The sequence below is a fragment of the Camelina sativa genome, chromosome 11 (genome assembly GCF_030686135.1).
Source record: "Camelina sativa cultivar CO46 ecotype springtype chromosome 11, ASM3068613v1".
Classification (NCBI taxonomy): domain Eukaryota; kingdom Viridiplantae; phylum Streptophyta; class Magnoliopsida; order Brassicales; family Brassicaceae; genus Camelina; species Camelina sativa.
In genome coordinates, this window is record NC_141890.1 from 15739162 (window position 1) to 15748374 (window position 9213).

General features: G+C 29.9%; 1 pseudogene across 1 annotated transcript; it reads right to left on the reverse strand.

Moving 5' to 3' along the window:
• Nucleotides 1-4313: 4313 nt before the first annotated feature.
• On the reverse strand, nucleotides 4314-8696 carry LOC104723628 (cytochrome P450 708A2-like; annotated as a pseudogene). Its single transcript, XR_015570674.1, has 7 exons — nucleotides 8452-8696; nucleotides 7784-8096; nucleotides 6038-6187; nucleotides 5439-5773; nucleotides 4893-5075; nucleotides 4692-4819; nucleotides 4314-4596 (listed from the first exon to the last, which is right to left on the reverse strand). The product of XR_015570674.1 is annotated as a cytochrome P450 708A2-like (transcript).
• Between the last annotated feature and the right edge of the window lie 517 nt (nucleotides 8697-9213).

A 9213-nucleotide genomic window follows, 5' to 3' on the forward strand; every position in this document is an offset into this window, starting at 1 on the left:
GTATTGGACGAGTTGGTGGAGTTTGGGAGCGAGATTCGACTCTCGACTTTGCAGCGGATCGCAGTTGCAGGTGGAGTGTCAAACGACCCCACTTGGTGTCGGTCAACACCAGCAGAATGGCATCGATCGACACTGTGGGGTAGTGTCGGTCGACACTTGGCTGGTGTTGGTCGACACCTCCCTTCCAGCGTGACGAGGTTTGTTTTCCTGGTTTGTATGTTTTGTTTGTTGTTTGTTTGGAACATTGGAATCACTGTTGCTTGTGTGTATACCCCAATAGATGGGAAGATTGTCTCACTGAGTGTTTATCAAATACTCATGCATCTCAATTTGTGTTTGTGGTGCAGGTAAAGGCAAAGTGTGATCGTGGAATCAAGGCAATGAAGAGGAGGTTGTTCTAGGGACTCGATTGGATGTTGTCTGGCATTGCTAGGTTGCTAGAGTTGGGTCATTAGAATCATTACTAGGATTGCTGGTTTGGTGTTTCTTGTTGTTTGGTATTTTGATATTGTTATGGTATGATACTGGTTTATTATTGGTGATTTTATTGGTATTGGTTATTCCGCTGTTGGTTGTGATTGTGGTTAGGTGCCTAGTGGGTATGGGACCACTAGTTGTAATTTTTTTATTATTATTATTATTATTTATTATTAAAAAAAAACGGGTCAGGTCGTTTCAGTGACAACTTGTTCCGCGGACCCCACTAGTCCACCGCTAGCCCTGCAGGGCATCGATCCTAACCCCTCATTATGGATAGGAACTCACATCCAAATCCACCAGTAGGTTATTGGTGCGTCAGGCGTTCCTCGTACCCCGGTCCCCACCTTTTAACAACCTTCCCACAGGGCAAGCTGTCACCAATTGATCTTACAACCCGTCCCGCGGATCCTACTAGCCCACTGTTAGCCGTCCAAACGGACTCCAAGCTGGCCCTGTCACACTTATTAAAAAAAATTTAGAGTTATATTCAAGAAATAGAAGAGCTAACATAAAAGGAAGGTGTCTATCTTAATTATCTATACTACTAAAAGGGAAGCATTTATAATAAGTAGACATAAAGTTAGAGATTATTACAATGAAATGCCACTCAAATAGGAATAAGGATAATTATAATCCTTGAAACCAAACAGATATTACATGAGTTACAATTAACCAAAAAATTGGATCCAAACAGTATCTTATTCGGATCCTATATCCAAATAGTATTCCACCGAAACTATAATTTAGGAAACAAGAATTACAAAAAATTAAATTGCTAAAACTATATTCATTTCTTTTATTAAAAACAGAAATAAATTAAATAGACTTTCTCAATTTAAAGAGTTTCCAAAAAGTGGTATTCGAGATAACTAGATTTTAGGAAACAAGAATTAGAAAAATAGAATTTGTTGACATAGTATTTATATAAAGAGATCTCAATCTTTTGAAAATATTCTAAATATCATACAAAACCGTATTATTAGTGATTTGATTGATTATGATTAGGAAATCTAATTAAATACTATTATGATTCTAACCAAAAAAAAACAAATGGTAAAGATTTAATTACTTACTTAATTATGCAATATTATAAAGTATACTAACGAATATACCTTAAAACCTACCCTAATCGTAGTATCATTTCAAAATGCTATAAATGATTACCAAAGAGAAAATATTTGTAAGAAATAATTAAATGATTCACTTGAATATTTGATCTAATATTTTGGATACTTTTAAATACTCCCGAAATTTTAGAAAATTTTGAATTATTGATTCACTAAAGTTACTGATTAAAAGATATTTAATCAAGATATGGTGTTAATTCAGCTTTTATTTTGCGTAAGCAATTAATGTAATATGCAATTAAGAATTTATTTGTTGAGATTTTGATCTTTCAAACCCTAATTATCTTTCAGCTATATATATATATATATATATCTTCTTAAAATTACACACACTAATTAAACCGTTTATTAATAAATATTTTCATCAGCCTGAGAAAAAATTAACGCTGTAGAGCTTGTAATAGGAGTGTTCAAAGGTTTTAGAAAAGAAAATGGCAGATGATTATGAATATATAACCAAGCTCCATCATTTTATTTGGGGTGAGTCTTATTTTTATTGTACTGTAGGTTCACAATTTTGTTATTTTTGTATCTTTTAAGTAAGAAATTTTGTGTTTGCACATAATGGATGACATACATAAAAAGTGACTTCGGCTATGCATATAGGTTTTGTACATGAGTTCTTTCGACAATTTATACACACATTATATAGTCATCATATATCCTATATATTTACAAGCATTACCTATAGCATAATGTGTATATATTGTATAGTAGATTTGTCTGCCCATCCACACAACATATAGCATAATGTGTAGACATGTATGTCCCATAATGAAAATGTTTCATAATACAGGTTATAAAACTAATTACAAATTGTAAATTCACATTATCTGCTTCATTTTTATTGAATTTGTGTGTTATTTAAATTATGTCAATCAAACAAAACAAAAGAAAACGATGTTTACACATTTAAGAATTAAATAGTAGTTTTTTATTTTAATTTTATGTATCATAAAAACATTTCTATATTTCAGTATCAAAAAAAAAAATGTTGACAAACTATTCCTGATAAAATAGAAGATGGGACGGGTTTGTAATATATTCAAAATCTCCATAAACTTATTTATTTCAAATATCATGATTAATTATAGCGGGTATAAGATAAAAACATGTAATTTAAAAAATAAAAAACATTATAATGTAAAAAAATTGGGTAACGAGTTACAATATAAAAAATTTTGATAGCTATGTTCAGTTCTCAAAATCTCACTAATTTGAGTATGAATCAACTTTGGGACGGGTACATGTCTAATTTACGATGATTATTTCAAAAAATTTGAGTAGATTTAAATATTTTATAGAGTATTCAAGCAAAAAATATTACATACGTTACTCATGTGGTTTCTTGGAGTGAGTTTTTTACGAGCCAAAAAATATTAAATTCTTTACCTCACAAACCTATCGAGATGGGTTTCACAAGCGCTTTGGTAATACTTTAGGTCATTTGATCAAAACTTTTAATTTTTTTGCGCTTTTTTCCGGTTTTATAGTTTACAGATTTAATAATAATTAATCTAATTGATCACTAATTCGGTTTTTATTTGATCTGGATCCACCATCACATCAATCCAAATTTCTTCGTGAAACTGCTATTATTTCAACCTAACATTCACAAAATGAATATAAACAACCAATTTTAGTTTCAGTTATAAATGTTATACCCTCTAATTATATGTTACCTATGGAAAAGCAGTACTCTCAAATATAGTGTATGTGACTATTTTTACAATTTTTTATATATAGACTGATTTTTCATATATTATTTTATTACATTTTACAAACTAAAACAAACTAACATTTTCAAAATAAAAACTATATAAAATCATATTTTATATAATTTGTTTTTGGCACGTACATAATATATTTCAAACTTTATAGCAAGCTTAGTTTATGAAATCAACCCCGCACGTATGTACGGGTCTGAATCTAGTATCTATAAAAAGAGTTAGCCAAACTGCAATTCTTGATAAAATAAAATATTAGTGTTTCATATTATATAATTGAGAAGCTTAAGTATGAAGATATCTAAATAGTTAAGCTTCTTTTGAATGAATGTAAAACTTATTCAACCAAAAAACTCTTTGTTACAAAATATGCATACTTAGATCAAACTTTTATTTGAAATGTTTTTTTAAAAGTTTTAGACAAGAATTACATAATGTTTAAATCTCTCAAAACAAAGTTGTTCATGCATGTATCTAATAATTCAATTACAAAATGAGAAAACCTATGTGAAGTATTAAAAAAAATCAATGTCAAAAATATATTTTTCAAAATTTCACAATTACAAAAAAACCAAAGATAAATAAAAAAAGAACAAATTAGTAGCACAATTGTATAAAAAACGGTAAGCCATAACGCCGCGCATAGCGCAGATATTCATTTAGTACATTTTAAGACAAGGACTTGCGATTAAAATCAAACCCAAAAGGTTAGTGCAACTTTTTATGATTTACATGGGTTAACAAAAAAAATTCATCCACCCATTAATTAATGATATTTATACCCCTAATTATCGCCTTGCTAACTCTAGCCTCTAGATAAATCTTCTTTTGCTTTTTGTTACTTTTAATTGTGATCATACGATTCATTTTTTAGTTATAGTTTTGCTTGTGACATACAAAGTCTAAAACTGTTAATTATTGCATTTTCGCCATGAAATAACAAATAACTAATCAGTCTGTTTTTTTTTGGAAAAAAATATTTTTGAGGATGAAACAGTGATAACAAAATATTTCAAGCTATAAGTGATCGTAGAATACAATTATAGAATATTTGGATGGCTTATTGGCTATTCTTTTAGTATATTTATTTTACCCCATTAAAAATATTTCTGACTCACACAAGGACTTCCAATGAAATAGAATCACTCTAATAACCAACATAGTTATCCTCTTCGGTGTCTTCTGAGATTTGAACATCAGATCCACTTGGAAGCATAAGTATAAACCTTCGAAGTACTGTAGTCTCTGTCTTCATTGACCACCTTTGAACCATATGTATATACATAAGTAAAAATAAAACTTTGACTAAATATAAAACTAAATTGAATGTCCAAATGACTAAGTGATAAAAATGAACCTGTATCTAGACAAATGATGGATAAAAATGGCCATCTGCAGCTTAACGAACTCAGCTCCTACACATAATCTAGAACCAGAGCCAAAGGGAACGAATGTCTTGGATACGTTCACACTCAAATCTTTTCCCTGATAAATTTAATAAATAATGTCAGTATTTGTTAAAAATCCTGTTAAAATAGATAAGATCAAATAAAATCACCTTCCAACGCCATGGATTAAATACTGAAGGGTCATCATACTTTTCTGGATTGAAATGGACATAAGGATAACCCATGAAGATCCAACCAGCTGGAATTGTATAATCACCAAATTAGTACTCACGATCAATTATCCTAAGCACCGTTGGTGCTGTGCTTGTGATCCTTAGCGACTCAGTTATCACCTAAACCAAAACGTATTATTCAAAGAATCAAAACTAATAGAATATATATGACAAAATTGCCCTTTATAATATATCAATAACATACATTCTAATTGATTTAATTTGAATGGTGATCTACAACAGCAATACTGACACAGTAGTACTAGACTACACAACTCATATTGTTTATTATTTACCAATGTATTATACTTTATATAGATATTTAAGTTTTATTTATTCAATTTAAACTCACGCTTTGTTTAAGTCGAATGTAAGAGCAGCAAGTTGGCTTTTTTTTTTTTTTTTTGAGAAAATGACTTTTCAAATAATATACTGGAGATATTTGAATCCTTGTTATAATATTTGATTTTGTTGGATACTCACCATCTGGGTGAAAGTCATAGATTTGTAATCTTCCCATGTTAGGCCAGCCTTCTCCTTCTTCTCAATCTTACTTCGGACTATTCCTTCATGTTCTCTCTTCAACTCTTGCCTGACTTTAGGGTTATCGCTTATTAGTTTTATTGTAGCCGCTAAGACCCCTGGTGTTGTTTCGTTAGCAATCACAAATAAAGTAAATATGTAGTCGATCGCTTTCTCTACGCTGATAGTGTCCGCTCGTCCATCCATTTCCCCAAAGATGATCTTGAAAACCTCCCCAAACTCCTCTCCTGATGCTCTTTTCTTAAGTATTGTACCTTCATCATCCGATTTTTCGCCTGTCACATAAGACACATGCCTAGTTCAAGAAAAGTGAAGGCACTTGGTGTATGGGGGGTTTTATGTTATCCAAAATGTTATTGACTTTTTTTTCAGCTATGTTTCTAATAAAATTATATAAGGACGTCGTGTATTTTCTTAAAAAGATGCTTATGGACATTAAAAAAATTATTTGATTTGAAAAAACCATTACCTCTATTGTTTTCCCCCAAACCCTATGAGAACAGAGTGCTATTAAGGTTAAATGATCTAAAAAAACGCACCTTAACCATTCGATAGGCACCAGTCCCTGGAACGTTCCAAGAAAATCGAAACCATTCCCTAGGAAAATATGTCCAACAAAGTGTGAGTTCTTTTGCCGCCTCTGGTTCCATGTCGCCCAGTACTTTCTTCGCAAGACATTCAACAATAATCTGTAACGTGATATGTCGTTGGTAAAATGATCCATTAAAGTAAGGAAAAATGATTGCCAGCTACTTAAAATATAGACCAACACATGACCACATATACAAACAATATAAATATCTTGCTAACTTAACTACATGAACTATTGTCATTATATAAGGACATCCATAAACAAATATAGGTTATGTGTACAACATCATAAACATTCAATTCCGGTATTTGGTTGGCCGGCATCCGGCGTTGACCAATGTTTACCGACGTTGACCAGTGTTAACCGGCGTTGACCAGAAAAAAATATTTTAAAAATAATATTTTTTTTGCTTTTATGTATTTTTGATAAATAAATAAAAAAATATAAATAATTTGTATAATTTGTAAAAACAAAATATAACAACAAAAAAATGCTAGAAATTATATTCCAAAAAAATTATAAATTTTATGACAAACGAAATTTGTGGTACCTAGTAACTAATTTTGTTAATACATAAAATATACCAAAATAATATAATAAAACTATACCATCAAAATTTTATGTGTTGTAGATATTTACATAAAAATATAACAAACATATACATTTTTCCTTTAAAAATCATTTTTTATTTTGTATTTTCAAAGGTGGGGGTTTTAAATATTTTTTTTCTTTTTACTTATTTATAAGATTATGTCATTTGAAATATATCCTGCAAACTATTTCTTTGATTTTAAAAAACCAACCTTTGATTTTACAAAATCAACTTTTGTTTTTAAATTATCTACTAGATATATGTCTTTCATGTAAATAAATAGAATTTTTATTATTTTCTTCCTTTCTTTTTCTTATTAAAAACAAAGAAATAGTTGGCAATGTCTTGAATATATTTCAAATGACATAATCTTATATATAATTAAAAAGAAACAAAATATTTAAAACCCCACCTTTGAAAATACAAAATAAAATATGATTTTCAAAGGAAAAGATATATATCTTTTATAGTTTTATGAAAAAAATCTACTACACATAAAATTTTTGGTGGTATAGTTTTATTATATTATTTTGGTATATTTTCTGTATTAACAAAATTAGTTACTAGATATACCAAAAATTTTGTTTGTCATATAGTTTTTAATTTTTTAATATTTTTTTGGCATATAACTTTTTGTTGTTATTTTTTTGTAAATTATACTAATCATTTATCTTTTTTATTTATTTATCTAAAATACATAAAACCAAAAAAAATATTTTTAGGAAAAAAGAAAAAAAATTAAATATTTTTTCTGGTCAATGCCAGTCAACACTAGTCAACGCCAGTCAACACTAGTCAACGCCGGTTAATACTGGTCAACGTCGGTCAACACTGGTCAACGCCGGATTCTAGGCAACTAAATACCGGAGTTGAATGTTTATGGTGTTGTATACATGACCTATGTTTGTTTATGGATATTCTTATGTGATGACAATAGTTCACGTAGTTAAAAAGACATTTATATTTTTTGTATGTGTGATCATGTGTTGGCCTATAGTTCAAGTAGCTGACAATCATTTTTCCTTAAAGTAACTGAGTAAAAACTTAGAACGTAATCGTGTTGATGAGTTACAAACACTGTAAAATGGATGACACTTGTACCTTGCTTGACGTTTCTTTAGTGTCAAGACTGCCGTTCCTAGCACCTTCTTCCATGTGTGTGCGAGACAATAAATCAATGTCTTGAATCATCCTTAGTTTCAAACCTTGTGAACCTAAAAACTGGTTTGTCAAGCTGCGGGCATGTTTGTGCGTCTCCAAATTCACAAACAAGTTGTTTTCCCCAAATAGCCGCTTTAAGCTCTTTGGCATACCAGGAATATTATTCGTCTTTGCTATCTCCATATTTACTCCAATATCAGTCGAGATTATAACTTTTCCTCCAAATAAACTTGTCCGAAAAAGTGGCCCATGTCTAGTTTGTTTTCATTAGGAAATTAGGAAATAGTAATTAAGACTCCGTAATTGACTTTGCTAGGAGTAATTAATTTAGAGAATTTTTTTTCATCTTGAGAAGTATAAAATTGATATACGTTTGGTATTATCTAAAATTTGTTATTCTATATTAATGTTTTAAATTTAAGCAAAGAACGTTAATATAGTCGTCTCTTAATATATTTCAGTAATAAGTGAGTTTATAGCCAGTTGATGCCACCCAACAAAAAGTTTATATATTGAGGTTTATGTGCTATAGAATTTGACTTATGTTGGATCGTAGGGGTCATATATATAGTTATTAAGTTAATTACGACAAATAAAACATGAATAACCTGAGTACTTTCTTCTTCACGACAGCTGGTAACTGAATAGCTTCATGAGGCTTCATGAACTCAAAAGTCTCTCCGATGATTGGGAAACCCATTGATCCTGGAGGTAGTTTTCCATTACTCTTCGGGTTTCTCCGCTGATAGATCCACTGACACAGCTTCACCACTATGAGTGAAACTACCACAGCCCACAACTCATAAACCTCTACCATGTTAAGTTTTATCTTCTTTTTTTTTTTTTTTTTTTTAAATATTTTGGTTATGATGTTGGTTTTAGGATATTTGAGGGAGGAGGCTCTGCTCTCTCTTAATATATATACTAGTTCTTCCTTTTAGATGTACTCTATATTTAAGAGAACGTGGCTTGTTAGAGAGGATGACATTTGTACCCATAAGACTATCTACGTTGGTTTGTTGTTTACAACACCCACTCTTTTATTTTTCACACTCCACATCATCTTCTCTTTCTTCCACATCATAATTCAATACCTATATCACTTTTATTCTCTACAATAGTTTGTTTAATAAAATTACAATATCATACCCTACCACTATTATTATTTTATATTTTCATTTTATTTTTACGTATGTTTTTGTGATTACATATTATTAGTCACAGTTAATATCAAATGAAAATTAACAGTCATTGTAAAACAGTTTTGAGTTTGAATTAATTTTACATTCATTTAAAAAAAACAAATGAAACTAAAATAAGTAAATATTAAATAAATTTACAAAACAAGAAAAATAAGATTTTTTTATATC